Source organism: Onychostoma macrolepis, chromosome 18 (assembly GCF_012432095.1).
Source record: "Onychostoma macrolepis isolate SWU-2019 chromosome 18, ASM1243209v1, whole genome shotgun sequence".
In the NCBI taxonomy this organism is placed as follows: Eukaryota; Metazoa; Chordata; class Actinopteri; order Cypriniformes; family Cyprinidae; genus Onychostoma; species Onychostoma macrolepis.
The window spans coordinates 19,520,830-19,545,902 of record NC_081172.1 but is presented as its reverse complement, the minus strand read 5'-3'; the positions used below and the strand labels follow the sequence as shown (position 1 = coordinate 19,545,902).

Here is a 25,073-nt window from a genome sequence, read left to right as displayed (position 1 = left end):
GAAAGGATAGTGAATTTGGAGAGCAAACAAACAGAAGAAATGGCTAATACTGAAAGAGAGGAAAAAACTGAGGATGATGCTTTGTCAGATGTATCAGATGTGTCTAATTTATCTCAGATGGGTTGTGAGCAGTTTTATTCACTGGAAGAGATAGATGAATTCTTGGATGAGACATTTGGGAAAGTAGTGGAAGTGAAGAGTTACTTTGCTGATACGAAAAGTTTGAAAGTTCTGTTTTGTACTGGATGAAACAAGTAGGAGAGGACAAACTAAACAAGAGGAAGAGATTTTGATTGAAAAAGTTTGTCACAAAAATAAGAAGGGGGAAAACTCCCAAGAAAAGGACATTTCAATAAATTTGGCTAATGATGTGTAAACCACTAAGGGTGACTTTTTTTCTTTTCTCCTCTTTTTTTTCTATCTGCATTTTCCCTTTTCTCCCTTTTTATGGAGGTTGTAAGAGTAGGATCCTTAAACATCAATGGGGGAAGAGACAGGGTCAAAAGAGCAATGCTTTCTGATTTTATTAGATTAAATTATGTTAAAAGTATTTATTTTTATTTTTTTACAAAAAAACATATTCTCAAATAGTAATAATGAAATAGAGTGGTATAGATGGTGGAAAGGAGAGAGTAGATTAAGTCATGGAACAAATTTTAGTATGGGTGTTGCAATTCTTTTCTCAAAATCTTTAGATTTAAAAGTTGTGATGACAAAAAAGATAGAAAAAGGTAGAGTTTTATTAGTTCTAGCAGAAATTAAAAGTGTTAAATTCCTTTTTGTTAATGTGTATATAGGAACAAACATAGAATTGAATCGTGAAATAACATTTCAAAAATGAAATAATGCAATAAAAGAATTTGATGATGGAAATATATGTGTTGTAATAGGAGGTGATTGGAACTGCACAACACATTTTTTATTGGATAGGAATGGGGAAGAACCTCACTCGAAATCTAGTAAACTGCTACTTGATATTATAAATGATTTGAATTTAGAAGATGTGTGGAGAAGTAAAAAATAATTTGGTGAAGCAATATACTTGGGTAAAGATATTAGATTCTGTTGTGACAGGAGCTAGATTGGATAGGTTATATATATGAAAATCAGAAATAAATAGTTATTAATACTGATATATTTCCGAATGGTTTTTCAGACCATCACATGGTAACTGACTCAATGGTGGGAGGTGGGAAAAGCACAGATTAAAGTTTTTTGACAACAATTTACTTACAATGCTACTTTTACTTTGAAGAGGAATGTAAAAAATTTGGAGAATGAGATTAATGAAATGGAAAGAAGATTGATTGATGTTGATGATTATGGTTTAATTAATGTTTTCAAAAATAAAAAAATGGAATTGAAGTCGCTGCTGGAAGAAAGAGTTAAAGGTGCACTAGTGAGAGCTAGAATATCTTCGTTTCGTCAAAATAAACATATGCTTCATCTTAGAAGAAAAAATGGATTACTTCAGACCCAAATGAGATGAGAAAGATGGGTATAGAATTTTACAAACAACTGTTTGGTAATATGGACTGTGATGTTGGATGTATGGACCAGCTCTTAAGGGATCTTCCTAAATTAAGACCTGAGGATAAAAAGTCATTGGATGTAATGATTTCTTTTGATGAACTTTCAAAGGCTGTACAACAGCTTTCTACAGGAAAGTCACCAGGAGTCGATGGTTTACCAGTGGAAATTTATAAAGATTTTTGGGGTGTTTTAGGTGAAGACTTGTATAATGTATTTTGTGAATGTTTTAAAAGAGGTTGTTTACCAATCAGCTGTCAGAGAGCTGTGTTATCACTCTTGCCAAAAAGCGGAGACTTAGGGTTGTTGAAGGATTGGCGCCCAGTGTCTTTAATGTGTTTAGACTATAAAATATTGTCTAAATGTTTGGCTAATAGAATTAAAAGTTTTTTGCATATTGTGGTGGAAAGAGAACAAACTTACTGTATTCCAGGGCGTACAATAATGGACAATTTGTTTCTTATGAGGTATGTAATCGAAATGTCTTTTAGAAATAATCTTGATGTGGGTTTTTTATCTATTGACCAAGAGAAAGCCTTTGACCGTGTGGGTCATGAATAACTTTTTAATGTCTTAAAAGCTTTTGGATTTGGAGAGAATATAATTTCTTGGATACAATTACTGTATGAAGGGGCTTCAGTTATGCTAAAGATGGGAGGTGGCCTGAGTTGTCCAGTTCCTGTTGAAAGAGGAATCTGGCCGGGGTGTCCTCAATCAGGACAACTTTATAGTTTAGCCATAGAACCCTTATTGTGTAAGCTAAGAACTGAGATAAAGGGTTGAATGATCCCTGGTGATAATGCAGGGTTAAGGTATTCTGTATCTGCATATGCTGATGATTTGCATTACTGGTCAAAATGATATTCAAATACTCTGTAAAAATGTAAAGCTTCATGAACAATCCTCTTCAGCTAAGGTAAACTGGTCAAAATGTGAAGGGTTTGTGGTGGGTTCTTGGGTTGATACTGGGCCACCTAAACTTCCTGAAGGATTAAAATGGGGATGGCAAGGTATTAAAGTGTTGGGGCTGTTTTTAGGTAATGATAAGTATAAAAAAAAGAACTGGGAGGGTATGCTGGAAAAGGTTGTTGCCAGTTTGTCTAATTGGAACTGGCTATTACCCGAGTTATCTTATAGAGGCAGAGTCTTGATTGCAAATAATCCGACTGCCTCTCTGTTATGGCACAGACTGAACATACTTGAGCCACCGGATGATTTGATTAAGAACATTCAGAGGAAATTAGTGGATTTCTTCTGGTCTGGTCAAAAATGGATTCCTGGGACTGCACTTTATCTACCAGTGCATGAAGGAGGGCAAAGCCTGATAGACGTACGAAGCCGCAAAAATGCATTTCGACTACAAGCAGCAAGGAGATTGTTGTACAAGGATAATGTTGGATGGATTAATGCTTGTGCTCTTCTATGGGAAACATCTGGTTTATTGTATGATAAACAGCTTTTTTTGTTGCAACTTGATGAACTGGATTTAACAGCTTTTTATAAGTCAATGACAATAGCTTGGAAAAAGACATTTGTTATACACAGAGAAATCTTACAACCAGAGGACTGGATAATGGGGGAACCTCTGTTCCATAACCCATTAATAAGAACAAAGATTTTATCATCCAAGTCTGTGGAAAGCTGTTTTGTCAAGGCTGGATATACCAAGTTGGGGGATCTAAGAAGTGGTGATGGTCGGAGAACAGCTGAGATAATGCAGAGTGTTACTGGGCTTCGATCTCTGCGACTTCTGAGAAGAATAATGGAGGAGGTGTGGGCAGTTCTACCAGGTGCTTGTAGAGAGGCACTGTCACAGGATTGGCATGGTGATTATACATTTCCACCCATTAAAGTTTCTGCTGTTGTACAAGAAGAGAATGAGGATGCTGGACATTCAGTTTTATCATTTGAAGTAACTGTAATGTATTGTGGCTACACAGACTGATCATTTGGTTTCACTTGGTTTCAGCTCGTCTATCGTTGAAAAAACAGTGTTTAACACAGGCACGTCGCTCCAATCGAAATATAGATTTTTTTGCAATTCATTTTGCAGCACCGGGTTGTCCTCAAGAATAGGAAAGTCACGATCATATTCAGAGTCAGAAGCATCAGAGTCAGTCTCATCAGAGTCTGACTCGTCGCTGCTTTGAGACAAAAAGGTTGTTTCCGATTCCTGAGGGTGCTGCAAAACGAATCTATATTTAGATCGGAGCAACGTGCCTGTGTTAAACACCATTTTTTCAACGATAGACGAGCTGAAACCAAGTGAAACCAAACGATCAATTTGTGTAGTTGTTTCTCAACAACCAACCAACACCCGACACATAGAAACAAGACCTCAACAATTTATTTCGCTCAAATGTACAAAAGACCTGTCACTACTTGCGTACAGCTACACTACACCCTCTGTGTGCAAAGAGCGGCTGTTCCAGATAAACTCTTCAGTTTCAACTCTCAATACCGGGTTTGACCACCCGGTTGATGAAACTACTGCAACCTCTTGTTGATCAAAACACGGACCTGACAGAATCAGCTTCAACAATCCAGTTTGTCTGAGCCTGATGCATTGCTTCGTTGGATCTAACCCATAAACCCGAAATTGAAAGCGTTAATGCACAAGACCTGGACTATCATGGATTAAAACAGCCAAAAGAAAGAAAGAAAATAATAGAATTCTGAAAAAGTTTATCTCTTGGAGAGAATCGATTTCTGAAAAGGATGTCTGATGGCGCGCAAAAGCTAATGGAGTGTGACGCTGCGGATGCACAACCGGAGTGCACCTGCTCCGCAGGAAAAGTGTGTCATATAAAAGGCGTCATAGACTCGACGTTTAAACCGCATTACCGAGGACAAATTATCAAACTGATGACCACGGTCATCGAGCATGCGTGTGATCCGAATCATGATTGTACAGGGGGATACCAAGCGTGTAACAAACCTCAAGAATGAAATGAACGTTTTAAGAGGTCTGATCGATTCATGGCCCAATTTGACAAGTGTGTTAATACCGGCAGAGACCCAATTTGCATAACCACCAGAATTCTGGATGTGATGTGTGAATGTGAGGATGAGATGGACATTAATGAGGTTTTTTGTCTCTGTACGTATGTAACAGATTTATGTACGTCGCTGATCTCAAAAAATTATGAATCCATGATATGTGAAATTGTCGGATCATTGGTTGATTTTATATTAGCCCGAGACACACTGGTCTGCAGAGATTTTCTTTTCTGGCTAGACCACCTGTAAAGTCATTACTGCTGTTTGTTTGTAACGGCAATTTGATCTTTTCTTCACTACTTCAGTCATCCTTTTCTTCGATTTTTGGATTTTGTATATGCTTTTATCCGAAGCAACTTACAAATGAGCAATTTTGCAATTTTTTTTATTCAATTTTCTAAAAAGAAAACAGCCGGAATACGAGCGTATGTAGATGGAAATAATTATCAAGAAACAGTCTCGTATCTTATATCTAAACTAGGATAGTGTTAATATTATAATGTAAATGTCGTGAAGTGAAGAGGATGGATTAAAGCGATATTTTATTAATTCAAGCAAATTCGCAGAAATATGGACGAAGAGCCCACTAACATGACAGCAAAAACTAGGATGCAAAGCGTAAGGTCTAAAAATTATCATTAGATGGGAAAATACAACAAGAGTGGTGAAACTGCAGTAAACAAATTCAAACAGAAAAAATGTGCAAAGTCATGGAATTGTTCTGGTTTTGTTACGAATCCGGTTCGTGGCCTTCCGTCTGATTGCCACCAGAGGTCACCCTTCCATCATATTGACTCTCACACTACACAGACTGAATCACATTACCTTGCTCTACAATTCCCATCAGCCACTGCACTGACGACACACACAGCTGATTGCACTGATCACACACCCTACATAAACCATGGACTCCCTCTTCCTCTTGGCCGAATACTGTTTAGCATCTGTCACTGTGATAGCTACTCTACGGAGCCTCTCTTTAGTTTTCGTAATCTAGTCGAAGTCATAGTCTTGCCTGTTTTCCTGTGTTTTGATTTTTGCCTGTTTATCTTAGATTTACCCTTTGCCTTGCTGTTTGGATAATGTTTGCCCCAGCCCGGACCATTGCTTATGTTTACAGATTACCTCTTTTGTCTAAGCCCTCTGGATACTGTTAGCCGACGACTGACCACGCCTGTTTGAGATACTTCTCTTGCCTTGCCCTCTATATACCTGGTTGCCATTGTCAGAAAATTGCCTGTTTATCGACTACGTCTCTGAATAAAGCTTTGCAGATGGATCTGAACGCTTCCTCGGTTCCTTCCGTAACAGGTTTCAAAGTGTAGCCCTATCAAAAACGTTGTGGTTTATATCTAACAACGGTTTGGCAAGGCCTAGGGCCGTTAAACACACAGAAAAAGTCAAGATATCTAATAATTTTAGGTGTAGTTAGCAGGGATCAATCAGTCTTGTGTGTGAAAGAGTTAGAACAAGCACTTGTGTTTGTGTTGTTAGACCATATTGTTCTTATTGTCTCTAAAAAGATTTGTATGTTTATATTAATTTATGAACGCGGTTATAGAATTTGTCTTAGTGACATTCAATGGAATATTTTATTAAAAGATAAAGCAGAGGACTGATTGAGTAACACTCTGTCAAGGGTTCGCCCAAGTACCGGATACCTGTAACTTTATCGTAATTATTTAAAAATACATATAAGCATCATGCCTGAAACTTTTGTAACTGACTAAAAACTCAAATTTAAGCTGAACAAACATTTGCAATTGTGAAAAATTAAGAGAATTAAGATATGTTATATAATTATGTATTTATTACCACCTCTGGGTCTGATGGGTTTTGGGGGGACTCCTGTAGAAATGTTGTCATGTCCCTGACATTTGTGGGGTTTTTTTCAGAATCTTAAAAGCATATTAATGGCTAAAGTCTGATTATAATGTATTCAGCACAAACTGGGCTACAATAATTTGCCAGCAGCATGAATGTACATGTTTGTGTTTTTAAGAAAACAGCATTTATGTTTGGTTAGAGTAAAACTAAAATACTTGTTTAAAATGTGTGATAAATGGTTTGCTTTGCTGTAACATTTTTGTTACTTAATACAAATAAAACAAGTTTGTTACTTGAGTCTCTTTTTAGCTTGAAATGTTTATTTTTATACAGTGTGTTACACATAATCGCTGGAGCACTGAATAAGTTTTGACATTTGTGTTTTTCGGTATCTTTAAAAATATATTAATATATATAATATATATATATATATATATATAAGTCTGATTATAATGTATTCAGTACAAACTGAGTTACAATAATATGTTGGCATAATAAATGTACATGTTTGTGTTTTGCGATTTATGATGAAACTTCTTGAGTCCTCATAATTCAGATCGCTGAAAAACAATATTTTATTAAAAATGATTGTATGCAGAATTTCGGTAGGTGTACAGTAAAAAATTATTTTGTCTATAGAGTGTCTATGGAGTGTAGTAATACTCCAAATGATTGTACCCATGAGCATAACTTTTTTTAATTAAATAATTAAAAAAAGAGCTTTTAAAAAAAAATAAATAAATAAATAAATAATACTAAATGATGTTTATGAAAATATTAAACAAAATAAGAAATTTTACTGTGATGGGTAGGTGTAGGGCATAATAAAGTATACAATTCATTAATATAATGTAAATATAAATATTAAAGTTTCTAAATATAATGTAGAAACTGCTTTGCAACAATTTGTTTTGTGAAAAGCTATACAAATAAATGAATTGAATTGAATTGAATTGTCTATGGAAAACATAGACAATTCACAAACATATGTCTGGACATGTCGGGGCCACAATAGCCTGTTGAGGAAAATTCATTTTTATGCTTATTTTCTATGTTTATGAGAACATGTAAACCTTTTTTAGGTCTGGCTGTGCGAGAAAGGAATGGGTTTGGGGCCTTTTGCTGTTTATGACCTGAAGGGTCATTTAGGCCCTAAAACCACGAGAAACAGGGGCTGAGGGTATAATAAACCAGAGTGTTTCTTTCCTTCTCCCATTTGGTGGAAAAGTACAGCTGTCTTAACATGTGATCTTTTGACCTTGAGTGCCTTAAAGAGTGTATAAAGGCGGAGGACTGCCCTCCCCTTTGGTCGCACTCTGCAGAAACCTGCGTGTCTGTATGACTGTTGACCTTCTTGGCAAAGAATAAAACCTTTTATTAACTAAGAGTGAGTTTGTCTCTTATGCTGATGAGAGTCAGTTAAAATTGCCCCGACAATTTGGCGTCAGAAGTGGGGTTCCTTGGATGTGCCTTCTGGACCCGAGAGCGGACGGTGACCGTACATCCTGGACTTAGGGTCCAGCCCTAACCCCAAATAGAATTCAAGGGACGAAAGGGACCGACCGCCAAGGCCCGGAGGGGACACCACTGGAATCAGAAAACGAACCGAGGTGGCAACAAAACTCTCTGGTAAGAGACAAATCAATTTTCTAAAGATTTTGGGTTTTGAAAATTAGAATTGGAATTGAGAAAAGGGAAAAAAACATATTGGTGGGTCTGACTCTGTGGTAGTGTGATCAGAAGATTTCTGGGAGAAATTGAGATTACCTGAGTAGATACAGCACAGTTAATAAATTTCTAAGGGGAAATTGAAACTGCTGCAATTGGTGTGATTGGAAATTGAGCAAGAAATTGAGATCAAGTACGATTCGGAGATTTCGAAGCAAGAAATTGAGATCACGCGCAAGCAGTTAACATATTTCTAAGAGGGGAACTGAAACTGTGCGGGTATTAATCGTCCGACAGATTAGTATTTAAGCGCTTAAGAGAAAACCCACAGAGAAGGGAGAAAAGCCAATATGGGGAAGTCCCAGAGCAAGCTCGTTAAATATGATACACCGGTATTTTGGCAAATTAAAAAATTATATGGCCAGAAAAGCATGCAAGATATGGGGAAATTAATTAAGTATCATAATTTTCCAGAAGAGGGAACACTGAGTGTCACAAGGTTGAATATTGTGTGAGAATCAGTCGAAGAAGGGAGTGAAAAACAGAAAGGGTGTTGTGTGAAACGCAAGTGTGATAAATGTGGGGAAACGGTGAATTGCTGGATGGGGGAGGCAGATAAAAGGGAAAGAAGAGCGATGCAAAAAGAATTAGCATGTAGGGCTGATAGAAAAAAAAGAAAATGAAAAATGTGAAGAAAAAGTAACTACATCACGTAGCCTTACTAACCGCTCTGATGTTTCTGTGTTTAAACATGCTCCACCACCCTATCATCACTATCCCGTGGCGGAACTGCGAGCCCTGAAAATGGACCCTGACCTCGACTGCTCTCCAACAAAAAGACCAACAGCACCGCGGACGGACGAAGAAGAGACAGAGGAAGACCCCGACATGATTCCTGAAACCCCCCACGAAGAAGAGGTGGCGCACAGAGCACCCCCGACGAAGAAGAGAAAGACCAGACAAACAGTGAAAGAAGAAAATGTGAGTGTAACAGCACCAATGATGGTCTTTAGACCATGGACAGTGGCAGATATGAAAGAAGCCATGGCTCATTTGCCGAGCCCTGACGAAGCTGGTGACAGATTTTCCTCAGAACTGGTCACGTTCTGCAAAGAATTCAGCCCCACCGTGTACGAGCTGAAGAGGCTGCTGGCAGTGAAGCTGGGGGCCTCGAGCTGGCACAAAGTGAGTGGAAGGCTGCCAAGGGAAGACTACCGAAGAGGACACAGAGACAATCTGGAATACCGCGCTGCTGTTGAGGAGCTGGCTGAAAGCATAAGAACAGCATTTCCGGCGCGGGTGGACACAGCAAAGATTGGCAACTGCTGCCAGAACAGAGAAGAGTCGGTTCAAGACTTTTATCATCGCCTTTATGAGATATTCAACAAACACAGCGGCTTGGAGGAGCCCGGTGACCGCGGAAATCACCCTGACACGTGGGAATGTCATCTGCGGAGCTGGCTTTTGAATGGACTGAAACCTGAGATTGCGTTAGCAGTGAGAACCAGCTACATTGAATGGAAACATGGACGTTTGTCTGCTATTTTAGCACACGCTTTGCATGCAGAAGAACTGCAGATAGCAAAGAGAGAGAGAGTGAAAGCAAAGACTGACAAAGACCTACAGCTGGCTGTGATGCAGGCTGTCGCGAGAACGGGGGAACCCTCTGGCCAGCGCCGCCAGCAGATGAGGTGGAGGAGAGGTAAAAAAGCGGAGCGAGAGGAATCCAAACGGGGCTGGAAGGAATCCTGAGAAGTGGGCCTGCTGGATTTGCGAGACTGACGATCATATGACCTACAAGTGTACCAAATGCAGACTGTGCAAAAAAGATGGACACTGGGCCAAGGACTGCCCAGAAAATCAGCAAACTCAAGAAGCAGATTGAAACGAGGAAGGTGGAGAGCAGCGGGGACGGGAGAAGGGGGAGCAGTCTCCGAGAGCCACCGAAAAGGGAAGTGAAAATTTTTTTAACCACACACACACACACATACACTGACGTATACACTGCTCTCTGCAATGAAGAAAAAAAAGCTTGCATTTCTTTGTGTGATTCTGATTTGAATGATGAAGATTCTGATAAATGTTTAATGATGTACAAAAGTGAAGCATTTAAGAAAATGCCGAAATACCCCATGCTGATTGAGGGGGTACTGATTGAGTTTTTAGCCGATTCTGGGGCTTCGAGGTCTTCCATACGACCATGTGACTTGCCATGTCAACCGATAATAACGGACAAAACAAATGAGTCTGTTTCTGCATCAGGGCATACAATTTTTGAAAGATTCACGGTGCCTCTAAATTGTGAAACAGAGGGGGGAAGAGTGCTGAAACATGCATTCATTTATTCACCAAAATGCCCTATGCCCATTTTGGGTCGAGATCTGTTGTGCAAACTAAACTTGATGCTAGTTGCGGACTCCTCGGGTGTCAGAGTGGCAGAGGAGGGGGAGCAATGGTGTTGTTTGTGAACAGAGCCTCAGTGGGCATACGAATGGCACATCATAAATCATGATTGGGCTGAAATGATGTGCGAGCTGGCCAAAAATAAGACCAAGCCATTTAACACAGAAATAATGGTGCCTGACAATTTGCATTGCACGTCACATGTCGTAGTGGAAAGAGAAAACCAGTATGAAAAAGACTGGTTTGAGGGGAAAAGGAGAAACTTTGAGTTTTAAGAAAATCTTTTGGAAAGAGATTACAAATTGCAAATTGTTTCAGTGGGCTTGACAGAAAAACAGCTTCCCTTTTTTCTAATATCAGAGTCTGTGCCTCACTTATCGCTCTCCAAGGCCAAAGAACAGGCTTGGGCTGAGCTGGGGGGGTTTGTGAAAAACTGTGTTGATGCTACAGACTGGTGTGAGATAAGCGTTGGGGTGAAACACAGCAAAAGTTTGGGAGCATTTATGTCAGAGTGCAAGCCTGAAATTGAGGTAGAGAGAAATGTGACACCTATTGACGAAAGCATGAAGGGAAATCACTGCATGACAAACATTTGTGCCTCAGAAATTCACCCGGCTTTAGCGGATGTGCCATCCGAGCTGTGGGCAAAGCATAAATATGATGTGGGACTGATCAAAGGATGTGAACCGGTTGTAATCACCCCAAAATCTGATTACAGGCCGTGTCAACATCAGTACCCCTTGAAAAAGGAGGCAATACTGGGAATCAAACCAGTATTTGACTCACTTTTGAAAGAAGGCATAATTGTTGAATGCAGTGATTCCCCAGTAAGAACACCAATCTTCCCTGTAAAAAATATAAGGGACAAAGGTCAACCCACAGAGTGGCGGTTTGTGCAAGATTTGCAGGCAGTGAATGCAGCTGTCAGGCAAAGGGCTCCATCAGTTCAACATGATCTCACAGAATTCCGTGTAATGTTCACGGACTTAATTAACCTCCGAATCTGTGGTGGCATCATGGAATCGCCGAAAATTCCGTGATGGGCTCACAGAAAAAAATCTGTGATGGGCTCACAGAAGTGATACCAATGTAAGTCAGTGACAGGCATCAGCCGTGCTCCACGCACGGATCCACTGGTTCAACACTTTCAATATGTCGACGCGATAATTTATCGTCATCATTATTGTTCAGAACTGGGTAGGTTTAGGGTAGGGGTGGGGTCAGGTACTCCAGTGAAAGTATAACTGCATCGGAGTCACTCTTTTTACATGGTCCGATGAAGTGCTGGTGTTGAACCAGTGAATCCGTGCGTGGACCACGGCTGATGCCTTCTGTGAGCCCATCACGGAATTTTCGGCGATTCCGTGATGCCATCACAGATTCGGGGTTAATTAAGTCCGTGGTCATTACACGGAATTCTGTGAGATCAGGTTGATCAGTTCCAAATCCATATACGATTTTGTCACAAATACCACAAGATGCAACATTTTTCTCGGTGGTAGATTTGTCCAATGCATTCTTTAGCGTGCCAGTGGATAAAAACAGTCAATTTTGGTTTGCATTTGAATTTGATGGCAAAGGCTATACATTCACGAGAATGGGCCAGGGGTATTGTGACAGCCCCACTCTCTATAACGAAGCGCTTAGGCGAAGTCTGGAGCCATTGACCCTGACAGCTGGAACTGCTTTGCTTCAATATGTGGATGATTTATTTTTGGCTGCTAAGGATGAGCCCACATGTGTGGCTGACACTGTGACCCTCCTGCAGCATTTGGCTCGGGAGGGCCACAAGGTCAGCTTGTCTAAATTGCAGTTTGTAAAACAACCGGTTACATTTTTGGGCCATGTCATAACACCAAACAGCTAATCCCTGTCTGACAAAAGAATTGAAGGCATTAAGAATGTACCAAAACCAATCACAAAGAAACAAATGCTATCATTTTTGGGAATGTGTTCATACTGCAGAACGTTTATTCCAAATTATGCAATTCTTGAGCAGCCTCTGAGAGCCCTAACAACAGGGAAGGGGTTGAAGTCATGTGACAAAATTGAGTGGACAGGGGAAGCAGAGGAGGCATTTGTGAACATGAAAGTTCAGCTGTCTCTGGTGCCGACTTTGGGCCTACCGGTACCAACCAAGCCTTTTGTTCAGATGGTGGATGAAAAAAATGGGTTTATGACTTATGTGTTGTTGCAGCATCATGGAGATAAATTGCGACCTGTGGCTTATTTTTCCAGCAAACTAGATCCAGTTGCAGCAGGCCTGCCACACTGTCTGAGGGCGGTGGCTGCTGCTGAACAGGCCGTAATGGCGTCTAGAGAATTTGTAGGGTACTCTGACCTGATATTAAAGGTGCCACACGCTGTGTCCATGATCCTGCAAGAACAGAAAACATCGCATTTGTCGACGGCGCGGTGGTTGCGATACCACACTATCTTGCTTGATATGCCGAATATCACTGTCAGACGATGCACAACCTTGAATGCTGCTACTCTCCTTCCGACGGCGGAGGATGGGGAGGAGCACCATTGTTGTCTAACTGCACTAGAACAGGTGTGTACACCGCGTCCAGATCTTTCTGATGTACCACTTGAAAACTGCGAAAATGTCCTCTTTGTGGATGGCTCGGCCTACAAAGATCCACAAACAGGGCAGAATAAAGTTGGCTATGCGGTAACAACCGAATTCGAAGTTGTGGTTTCTGGCTCATTGCCACCACACTTTTCAGCACAGGCAGCGGAGCTTGTGGCGTTAACAGAAGCATGCAAACTGATGGCAGGCCAATGCGTCACAATCTATACCGATTCGCGGTATGCATTTGGCGTCACGCATGACTTTGGAGCGCTGTGGAAACACAGAAAATTTTTTAAGTCAGATGGGCGCCCAATATTAAATGCTCCTCTAGTGGCGGCCTTACTGGAGGCCATTCCACTACCAGACAAAATAGCCATTTGCAAATGTGCCGCACACACTAATAACAAAGATTTCATATCAACAGGAAACGCCAGAGCAGATGCGGCAGCGAAGGCCGCGGCAGTGAAGCAGACAAAAGAAACAGAGTGTACTATGTTATCTGAAAGTAACCCAGACATTTCTTCCTCTTTACAGAGCATGCAGGCCTTTGCCTCAGGGGCAGATAGGCACCAGTGGAAACAGCGTGGCTGTAAACTGAATGGGGCTGTCTGGATGAGCTGTGATGGCAAGCCTTGTTTACCTAGACACTTCTTTCCACATTATGCTAAGTCGACACATGGGAAAGACCATGTATCGAAAGGGGGAATGGTGGCACAAATGAAAGAACTGTGGTTTACAAAGGGGTTTACAACATTTGCAGAAATTTTTTGTAAAAGATGTGTGATTTGTAACACCCACAATGTGGCGAAAGGGATAAAAATGTCTCGAGTGTCCCAACCGCCTGCGTCAGGTCCTTTTGAATATCTACAAATGGACTTCATCGAACTGTCCCCATGCCAAGGGAAAAAGTACTGTTTGGTGATGGTGGATATGTGGTCCAAATGGGTGGAGGCTTTCTCAACATCAAAACAAGATGCAGCAGCGGTGGCAAAGGCCCTGCTGACTGAGATAGTCCCAAGATGGGGAGTTCCACGAAAGATCAGTTCTGACAATGGAACACATTTTGTCAATGAGGCAATAAAACAAGTGGGTGAATTTTTAGGAATTAATTTGAAAACACACTGCAGTTACAGAGCTGCCTCAGGGGGCGCTGTAGAACGGCAGAACAGGATAATTAAAAACAAATTGGCTAAATGTTGTGAGGAAACCGGGCTCACATGGGTTAAAGCGCTCCCGATCGTCCTCATGTACATGAGAATGAGAAAACGATCCAGGGTGAATCTGAGCCCATTCGAAATTCTCTTTGGTAGACCACCATTTATGGGAATAGAAGGGGGAAAACAACAGCTGCCATCAATAGAATTGTGTGAGCATGACATGTTGAGTTACTGCAAAGAAATGTCTTCTCTGTTGTCTAATGTCTGTGCGCAGGTAAAAGCCGCCCAAGGGAAAGTTGCAGAAACTCCCTTGCACGACATCAAACCAGGAGATTTCGTGGTGGTACGAGATCTGAGGAGGAAAAGTTGGAAGGCGAAAAGGTGACTGGGACCGTTCCAAGTGCTTCTAACTACTCACACGCCCGTGAAGGTAGCTGAGAGGGCAACGTGGATTCACGCCAGCCACTGTTTAGAAAGGTTCCACCTGCATCTGAGGAGGAGGAACGGAGGGAGTAGGAGATTCAAGGAGTGAGCTGACAGGTGCCAAAACCCTGTATAAACATCAAGCGCCTTATCAGCGTGTGAGCAAGGCCAAGACTGAAAAGTTGTGGGGAGACAGCCCGCGCACAAACTGCGGCCTCTCACCCATTACAAACAGACAGTTAAGGTGCGGGACGAAAGGAGGTGCTGATAAAAGAACTCGAAAAGGTCTTATTGTATTATATTGGAAATAATAGTTTTACAAAACAGGTGTGCATGCAAGGTTCGTATTTGGTATGTGAGAAGTGACTGAGGGTCTGACCCATGTCAGAAGTGCAGTAGCAGTGTTTACTCATTTAGCCCGGCTTCCAGAAATTGAATATGTACTTGTTTTGCAACCAGTTAATTTGCTTTCGCAAACAAAATTAACCAGGAGTTTGTAAGATGTTGGGTACATCATGTTGTTTCCATATTCTAGACTACAGTGATAACGTCACTAATATCATCACTCACATGAGAATGGCCGTAAAAGAGCCTGAACGAGCAACTCAACTCAACTCAACTTTATTTATAGAGCACTTTCAACACCACAAGTGGAACCAAAGTGCTGAACAGAGGGTATAAAAGAGAAAATAAAAACAAAAACATAAAAACAATGCAACATATGACATACACAACTTACAAAGCATTGTCAAATGCTAAAGAAAACAAATACGTTTTAAGAGCACTCTGAAAAACACCCAATGAATGACAAGTTTTTACTGACAAAGGAAGGTTATTCCAGAGCCTAGGAGCTGCAACAGAGAAAGCCCGATCACCTTTACATTTTAAGCGGATCGCGGAACCATGAGACGCAATTGATCATTTGATCGCAGAGATCTACTGGATTGACAATGGCTGATTAAATCAGTAACATACTCAGGTGCTAGGCCATGCAGAGACTTAAAAACATACAACAACGCTTTGTATTGAATTCTGTAACGTATGGGTAACCAATGTAGTTTCATTAACACCGGAGTGATGTGCTCTCTCTTCTTAGTACCCGTTAAAAGTCTGGCAGCTGAGTTCTGAACGAGCTGCAAACGGGAGAGAGAAGCCTGACTCACACCCAGATACAAAACATTACAGTAGTCCAAACGGGATGACACAAAGGCATGAACAACCTTCTCCATATCATCAAAAGAAAGGATAGATTTCAATTTAGATATTGATCTAAGATGGAAGAAACTATTCTTAACGACAGCATTGATTTACCGGTCAAATTTAAGCTCGGAGTCAAAAATGACACCAAGGTTCCTCACGCTAGACAGTTTTTTCCCGGGAAACAACCCCAGGCAGTCATCATCCACACACCCTTTATTTCCAAATAAAATCATCTCGGTCTTATCCTCATTTAATTGGAGAAAGTTATTCGCAAGCCAGCACTTAACTTCGGCCAAACATGCATGAAGAGACTGAATAGCACTTGTATGCCTATGTTTCAATGGTAAATAAATTTGAGAATCATCTGCATACAGATGATACTGAATCCCAAATTTCTCAAAAATCGAACCTAAAGGGAGCATATAAAGGAAAACAAAATTGGTCCCAGTATAGAGCCCTGTGGAACCCCACACACAAGAGGGGCAACGGAAGAAAAATAATCCCCTAAACTGACTGAAAAAGTCCTATCCTTCAAATAGGAAGAGAACCATTCCAGGGCTAAACCCTGAATACCAACCTGATCCCTAAGACGATTAATGAGAATGTTATGGTCAACCGTATCAAATGCCGCTGTAAGATCTAACAAAAGCAAGACAACACGGTTTCCAGAATCAACACCTCGTAGGATATCATTAGAGACCCTCAATAGAGCAGATTCTGTACTATGACCAGCTCTAAAACCTGATTGGAATCTATCAGAGATGTTATTCCTCATTAAAAAGTCATTAAGCTGTGCATTTACAATTTTTTCCAGTATCTTAGAAATAAAAGGCAATTTTGAAATTGGACTAAAACTACTCATGTCGAAGGGTCTAAGCCATTTTTTTAAAAGGGGCTGAATAACCGCATGCTTAAAACTAACCGAACAACACCAGATGACAAGCTAATATTCATTATGGACAGAATACTTGGGCCAATTGACTCAATTACCTTCTTAAACAGAGAAGAAGGAAGCACATCACCAGGAGACCTGGTGGGCTTCATATGAGCAGTTATATCATTAAGCTGCTGCAATGAAACAGGCATAAAACTGGTCAATAGGTTCGGAGGATCAACAGAAGCAATAAAATCATTGCCAGCAAATGAAATCTGAGATCTTATTCCATCAACCTTACCAATAAAAAAGTTTAAAAACTCTTCACACATGTCATTAGAAGGAGTGAGTGGAGGAGTAGCAGAAGGATGAAGAACAGCATTTACAGTAGAGAAAAGGACTCTAGAATTATTACAGTTTCTAGAGATGATGGCAGAGAAATAATTTGATCTAGCCAATTTAACAGCTCTTTGATACTCGTTCAAACGGTTCTTCAAAATCTCATAAGAGACTTGTAATTTATCTTTAACCCATTTGCGTTCAGCCCTCCTACACTCTTGCCTCAAAGCACGGGTAGTACTATTCAACCAGGGCTGTGTTTTGACTATTTTTCCCCCCCTGACTTTGACAGGGGCCACAACATCTAAAATCTCTGAACAAGAAGAGTTAAACTGATCAACCAACTCTTCTAAACCCATACAGGAGAGTGTAACTCGATCAATGAAGAAAAAGGAGAGACATTAACAGCAGCTGAAAACTACTAGCTGTGCATGGAGTGAGTATGCGAGATGAAACCGAGGCAGAAACAGTATTACCCGGCGCACCACAAGGAAAGTTAGAATTTAGAATAACAGTCTTATGGTCAGAAAAAACAGTATCAACAATCTTCACGCTATCAACAGAGAATCCCAGAGATAATACAAGGTCAAGCGATGACCACGTTCATGAGTTGGACCCGAAACACATTGTAAAAATCAAATGACTCTAATAAATTTAAAAATTCTTTAACCAGGGGCTTTGAAGGGCAGCACACATGTATATTGAAATCTCCCAAAATTAGAATATTGTCAAAAGAAGGGACAATACCAGATAAAAATTCAGAAAACTCCTGTATAAAATCCCCATGACAGTTTGGGGGTCTATAAATCAAAACACATAGCACAGATTTAAAAGAATTCAGTGTAATTAACTGAGATTCAAAAGTGCAAAAGGACGCAGAAGGTGAAAGTCTACACTTAAACTTGTCTTTAAAACAACTGCAAGACCCCGCCACGGCCAACAGACCTAGGGGTACTAAAAAAACTGCAACCAGGAGGAGAAAGTTCAGAAAGAGAAGTCATTTCACCAGCATTAAGCCAAGTCTCAGTAACAAATAAAAAATCAATTTCATGAGAAAGAAAAAGATCATTCAAAATAAAAGTCTTATTTGCCAGAGATCTCGGGTTAATCAACGCCATTGTCACTGGAGTGGGAGTGTTATTGGTAGAGGAATGCAGAGAGAGTCAAAATGTTACCGGACTTCCGTCACGTAAAGAGCGAAGATTCCGATGATTAACCCTCGATCTGCAGACTGTCGGCCACGTAAGCCATCCGTGAAGACTGAGGCATCAACGCCGAAGACGGAAATACAGGCACATTGTATGAACATCTCAGGTTCACGACCATGGCCTCCGCCATCGAAACAGCTGGTCCGATGACTGGAAACTTTCCGATCTTCTTCGATCTCACAAGGACTCCAGCACGCTTCCCACGCCTTCGCCGCTTTCTCCACATGCACAAACATCCCGGCAGGTAACACATTTTCCTCAATGCGACTGGCACATAATGCGAGTGCAGATGCCAATCATCTCTGGGATCGCGAAATAAACAATCGGACATAGCCGATCGAATATTAAATAGCGTCATGCGATCATATACCAGAGGGGAGCAAACAGAGCGCGTGATAAAACAAACAAGAAACATTACAAATAAAAATAAAAAAGACAAGGACAGACTGTGGCAAGCCGGCAAACATCCTGGCGCCATCATGAGCAAACGATGTATGGCTTGAATGGTTAACTAATCTGTGGGGAGGATGGGGATACTGGTTGTTTAACACTGTATTACCATTTGTGGCAGCAGGAGTGTTGCTACTGTTATGTTTACCATGTATTCTCCAGTTCATTTCCAGCTCAGTACAGAGACTGGCGAAAACTAAGGTATCACATCAACTGCTTAAAATGAGTGTTTATCCTGACAATATGTTTATGGACATGTGTGAAGAGAAGAGTGAGGGAGATACCACTAGTAATGAGAGCTACAGTGAAAGGTGTCAAAAAGAGTAAAGTGAAAATTGAATGTTAAGATGTTTTGTTAAGGGGTTTTTAGCCCATCTATGTCTATACTGTTGAGCTTGCTTAAAATCAGGGTCTGTCCCCGCAAAAAGAGCCTTAGCAAGTTTTTTTTCCTAAACTTCTTTCACAGATTTAAGAGGGTGATCATTTATACGAAAATCAGAGATGAAGAGTATAAATGTGATGTAATAGCTTAAATTTTCTTTATTATTATTTTGTTTAATGTATTACATATAATCTAAGGTAGCATAGTGAGAATGATAGATGTAGAAATTAATTGTTATTATAATCAGTTATCAATGAATGATAAAAAGGGGGAATTGTTGAGAAATTCATTTGTATGCTTATTTTCTATGTTTATGAGAACATGTAAACCTTTTTCAGGTCTGGCTGTGCGAGAAAGGAATGGGTTTGGGGCCTTTTGCTGTTTATGACCTGAAGGGTCATTTAGGCCCTAAAACCATGAGAAACAGGGGCTGAGGGTATAATAAACCAGAGTGTTTCTTTCCTTCTCCCATTTGGTGGAAAAGTACAGCTGTCTTAACATGTGATCTTTTGACCTTGAGTGCCTTAAAGAGTGTATAAAGGCAGAGGACTGCCCTCCCCTTTGGTCGCACTCTGCAGAAACCTGCGTGTCTGTATGACTGTTGACCTTCTTTGCAAAGAATAAAACCTTTTATTAACTAAGAGTGAGTTTGTCTCTTACGCTGATGAGAGTCAGTTAAAATTGCCCCGACAAGCCCTTATTGCTTGGCCTATTAAAATATTTATTGTTTTCCCCTTTTGATAACTTTTTCTAACATGACAAACTCCCTCCCTCCCCGCTCCTGGTAAAATGTACAATGTTTTTATATTTTTAGTGACGGCTAAAACAAGTGTAAATGTTTGCATTGTCTTATATCGTGTGTGTGATCACATAATTTATTTATTTATTTATTTTATTTTTTTATTTAAAAGAAGAGAATACGACTCGGGACGATTGAATGTGCACGCGTGCATGTGAGAGAGTGAAAGAAAGAGAGAAAGAGGAAAGAGATTGTCAGGGAAAGAGACACAATTTCACCCTTGGTACGACCAAAATTGAATATGCAACAAACTAATGGAGTTAATGAGTTAACTAAAGTTCGGGAGCAGGGCCACGCCTCAACCAATCATCTCGCTACCCGTCAGCTACTTATGCAAACCTGACCTTCTCTGAACTGTTCGTCTCAGTTTCTTGTTGGACTCACTCACCATGGATCCAGAGCTGCAGATTAACCCCTCCGACTCAGATGACGATCTATTCGGAATCAATTCTTCACCCAGCAAATCTTCTCAACAATCCTCACACAGCCAATCTTCACATCGGTTGCGTTCCGCTGTTCAAATCCCTCAGCCCCGTGAGCATTCTCGTACAAGTTCATTATCCGAGATTTCTCCAACCCCGACTCGACCAGACGCGCACTCTCCGCTGCACACGAGTACTTCTATCCGCGATCGCGATAGATCTCACAGGCATGGAAGCAGGCGCGACCGCTCTACTCGCCAACAACGTCAAGATCCACCCACTCTCAGTCCTCGCCAACGCACTCACGGCAAGTCTCCCGGATTAGAGAGTAACACCAAGCAACGGACCGCGGCTCTTCGAAGCCCGCGCGATCTTGTTCCCCGCCAACAGCGTTTAAATCCATCCACCGGCAGTCCTCGCCAAAGCACTCCCGGCAAGTCCCCCAGACCAGAGAGTAATATCAAGCATTGGACCATAGCTCGCCTACAGCGCGCTCTCAAGGATAGAAGCATCAACTTCAGCCGCTATGATAATAAATCACGACTTTTCCAACTTTACACATCATCTGTCAACACTCCTCTAAAGGTAAACTCAGAGCCCTCGACTCTTCCGGGATCCTCACGGAATCCTCTCCTCGTCACTCGTGACGTCAATACTCAGCCTCGACAACGACCTCAGCAAGCAGCATCCGCGCCACGTAGCGGCGGCCAAATGCAAAGGCCACCAACACCGGCTCCTTCCACCTTCGAATTATCACAGATAATTACATCCTTCTTATCATCCTTATGTTCACAAACTGCCCCAAATCCTAACACTTGTTCATCCTTTCATCCCACCATCCATTCCTCTACCCTCCCTTCAGCCGTTAATAGCAATACGGCTTCTGCTACTTCTGGTTCTTCTCTACTAACTAACCCAAACCAAGTTCCCCTTGCAGCAAACCTGGGAATCATTCCTGCCAGTGGGTCTGTTCAACCTCCTTCTGTACCTTCTGCTCTTCCAACTAATCTATCCTTTTTCCCCTCCCTTACCTTCCCTAACCCCTCCCCTTCCCAATACCCTCTTTTCATGCCAATTAACAGCAGCCCATATACGCTGGCCACAGCAACACCACCTCCTCAGCCAGCTTCATCAGTTCTTCGGCCTTCCCCCGTCTCCCCAGTCTTACGTCATCAGATTCTATCTGGTAATTACATTCGATCTAGCCCACCTTCTCCAGCCATCCCTTATAAACATCAGCCAGCCTAGAGAGCTGCAAACCAGCCAAGGCATCATGCAGCTTAGCCACACTATAAATTCTCGTTCTAAAGACCTTACCCCTACCGACCGCTCTAGCCTTCGCGATCTACCGAGACATAATTTGTTCTGTCTACCCAGATCGTAGGACCGAGCTAGACGATTATCTATCAATCATTTTAGACATGGCCGTACGCTTCGGAGGGACAGGCTTCTATAACTACCACGTTCTTTTTGCCACTCAAGCTGCAGGTCGGTTACAGCAGTTTAACCAAGGGACATACTGGGGCACCCTCGATGCCGAACTTTACTGTCGCATCTTCGCAGCCCGTACTTCACTCTCCTGCGAGCTTTGCGGAGCCCCGTCACATCCTGCCTCCATGTGCACGGTTATCACCCCTCTTAAATCTCAGCCATCTTCCTCACGCAAAATACCCATTTTCAATAGACTGTCCTCGGCAGCTCCACCTCCACCTATCATTCCAAAACCCCTCGACATACGCCCCACAGTCAACCTCCCAATTCCCAAAAGTATAGATAAAAGAGGATCTCAGATGCTCACTCTCGAACTGCAGACTCCTACACGTCTGCTCCTTCTGTGGCGGTGCCCACGCCAGGAATTCCTGCCCCCATAACCCAACTGCTTTACCTGAATGACTACTAAAGTATCTCGGAACTCCAATCAAGGTAAAAGCCCTAGCCACTGCCTTATTAGACCACCCTGACAGAGAGTTCTTAGATTTCCTTACCAATGGATTACAAAATGGTTTTCATCCAGGGATAGAAATAAAGCCAGACACCTCTCATATCTCCCACAACCTTCAGTCCGCTCTCACTGAGCCAGACACCGTCGACGCATTAACAGCTAAAGAAGTCCAAGAGGGATTTATGATAGGTCCATTCAAAGAACCTCAATTTTCTCCATTTAGAATCAGTCCCATCGGCATCGCCACCAGAAAATACTCTGGGAAGAAGAGGTTAATAATTGACCTTTCCTCCCCCCACGGCACACCCATACCTAGCATTAATAGTATCATCCCAGCCCCAGACTTCTCTATGAAATACGCATCCATCGACCAAGCAATCACTCTTATTCGCAAGGCAGGCCACGGTTCATGGCTCTCAAAAGCAGACATCACCAGCGCTTTCAAAGTTATGCCCATTCAACCAGAATTCTGGCGTTTCTTCTGAACATTCTGGAAAGGAGCTTATTATTTCGCAGTACGCCTCACTTTTGGCTGCAAAAGTAGCCCCAAGATCTTCGACTCCCTCTCGGAGGCCTTATGTTGGATTTTAATCAATAACCACAGGCTTCCCTATGTCCTTCACCTTCTTGACGACTTCCTCGTCATTACACCTCCATCCACACCTCCACACTCAGGACTATCTACTCTCGTCCAAGTCTTTTCCGAACTGGGCGTTCCCCTTTCAAAAGAGAAAACCCTAGGGCCATGCACTTCCATTGAGTTTCTAGGTATCACCCTAGACTCTATTTCTTTCCAAGCATCTCTGCCTCCTGAGAAAGTACAACGCATTTCATTGCTCCTATCAAACTATCTTCTAGCAGATAGGTGCACGAAGCGTCAGCTATTAGCCCTCCTCGGCCACCTTAACTACGCCATCAGAATAATTCCCCAAGGGAAATCTTTCCTTTCCTACCTACTATCAAAAGTTACAACAATCACCTCCCTTCATGACAAAGTCATTCTGGACGAAGGCTGTAAGATGGAAATGCACCTCTGGCAGCAATTTTTGTCTTCATGGAACGGCATATCCTTCTTTTATAATGACTATGTCACACAGCCAAAAGATATTCAGCTGTATACAGACGCAGCACCTTCCACTGGCTTCGGCGGATACTACAGTGGCCGTTGGTTCGCTTCCGAATGGCCACCGGAGTTTAGCCATCTCGTTCAGCAATCAGACTCGCCCCCATCCGCTCTTTACGAAATGTATCCAGTTATTATAGCAGCCATCCTTTGGGGGCACGAATGGTCCAAACATACCATACTTATACATTCGGACAACTCAGCAGTGGTTGAAATCATAAATAAAGGCAGATCTCGTTCCCCAGCCATCATGCAATTAGTTCGCAGACTGACACTAATATCTGCCCAACACCAGTTCCTCATCCGAGCCGCTCACATTTCGGGCTACCTCAATAGCATAGCTGATTCTTTGTCTCGTCTTTCTTTTCAGAAGTTCAGGATCTTAGCTCCAGAATCAGACATCCATCCCACGCCGGTTCCACCGTTTTCTGCTACCATCTTCAACTAAATTCACATCTGGAAGTCCTCTCGAATGCTTCTTGCGAAGCTATCCTCAGCAGTCTTGCCCGTAGCACCCTCTCGTCTTACCTAACCGGTTGGAACTGTTTTAAGGCTTACCACTTTTATTACCATCTTCCGTTTCCACTAATGGATGCTTGGTCCATCTGCAATTTTGTCACACATGCCCATTGTTATCAAAACATCCGAGCCTCCACCATCCAAACTTACTTAGCCGGAATCAACTTCATTTACAAACTTGCAACTGGCGAGCAATGCCACTCAATTTCCCATTCCCATGTTTCCATGCTTATCAAAGGCCTACGGAAACAAGAACCAGCCACCATAACTAGACGCTTGCCATTAACTTCTGATCTTCTGAGCCAATGTATTCACACATTACGCTCAGGCTACATGAGCCCCTCGATAGACCGAACGTTAGAATGCATGTTTCTTCTCGCATTCTTTGGCTTCCTGAGGTGCTCAGAATTTGCCCCTTCGACTTCCGCTTTCAATGCTGTCATCCATCCTAGCCTCTCCGACATCTCTGCTCATACTCCAGATTCGCTCATTTACATTCAAAAGGTTCTCAGCGCCTCCGGCATATCTTCAAAACACTACTCCATACATTCCTTCCGGATTGGAGCAGCCACTACGGCTGCCAGCGCAGGCATCTCGGACGAAACCATAAGAGTCATGGGTCGCTGGTCATCCGAAGCATACCGTCTCTATATCCATAACGATCTTAATGATCTCCTTCAGGCTCAAGCCCACATCAGCTCGTTCAAACCTTTTTTTTTTTTTTTTTTTGCATTTAGCAGACGCTTTTATCCAAAGCGACTTACATTGCATTCAAGTTACAGTTTTTACATTTTATCAGCTCTTGCTTTCCCTGGGAATCGAACCCATGATCTTGGCATTGCTAGCGCCATGCTCTACTATTTGAGCTACAGGAAAGCTGTACCTTTGGGGGTCTTCTAATAACCCAACGTATTATCTACAGAGACGAAGCCCCCACTCCAAGTCTCTCAACAAGACTTCCCTGATCAGCCAGTTCAGAGAATCATTACACCCCATCCCTTCCAATTCCTTTCATCCTGTCTCCATCGTAATAAAGTATTATCTGCATGGTTGATGCGTGGTCCTTGTTAGTGAAATGGAGTTAATGAGTTAACTAAAGTTCAGGAGCAGGGCCACGCCTCAACCAATCATCTCGCTACCCGTCAGCTACTTATGCAAACCTGACCTTCTCTGAACTGTTCGTCTCAGTTTCTTGTTCCCACCCACCCTTCCCCTCTAACCCATCCATCCTT

The 25,073-nt window shown here is 42.0% G+C and overlaps 1 pseudogene; it reads left to right on the top strand.

Moving 5' to 3' along the window:
* Positions 1-22,381: 22,381 nt before the first annotated feature.
* LOC131524059 (uncharacterized) lies at positions 22,382-24,022 on the top strand (annotated as a pseudogene).
* Positions 24,023-25,073: the final 1,051 nt, after the last annotated feature.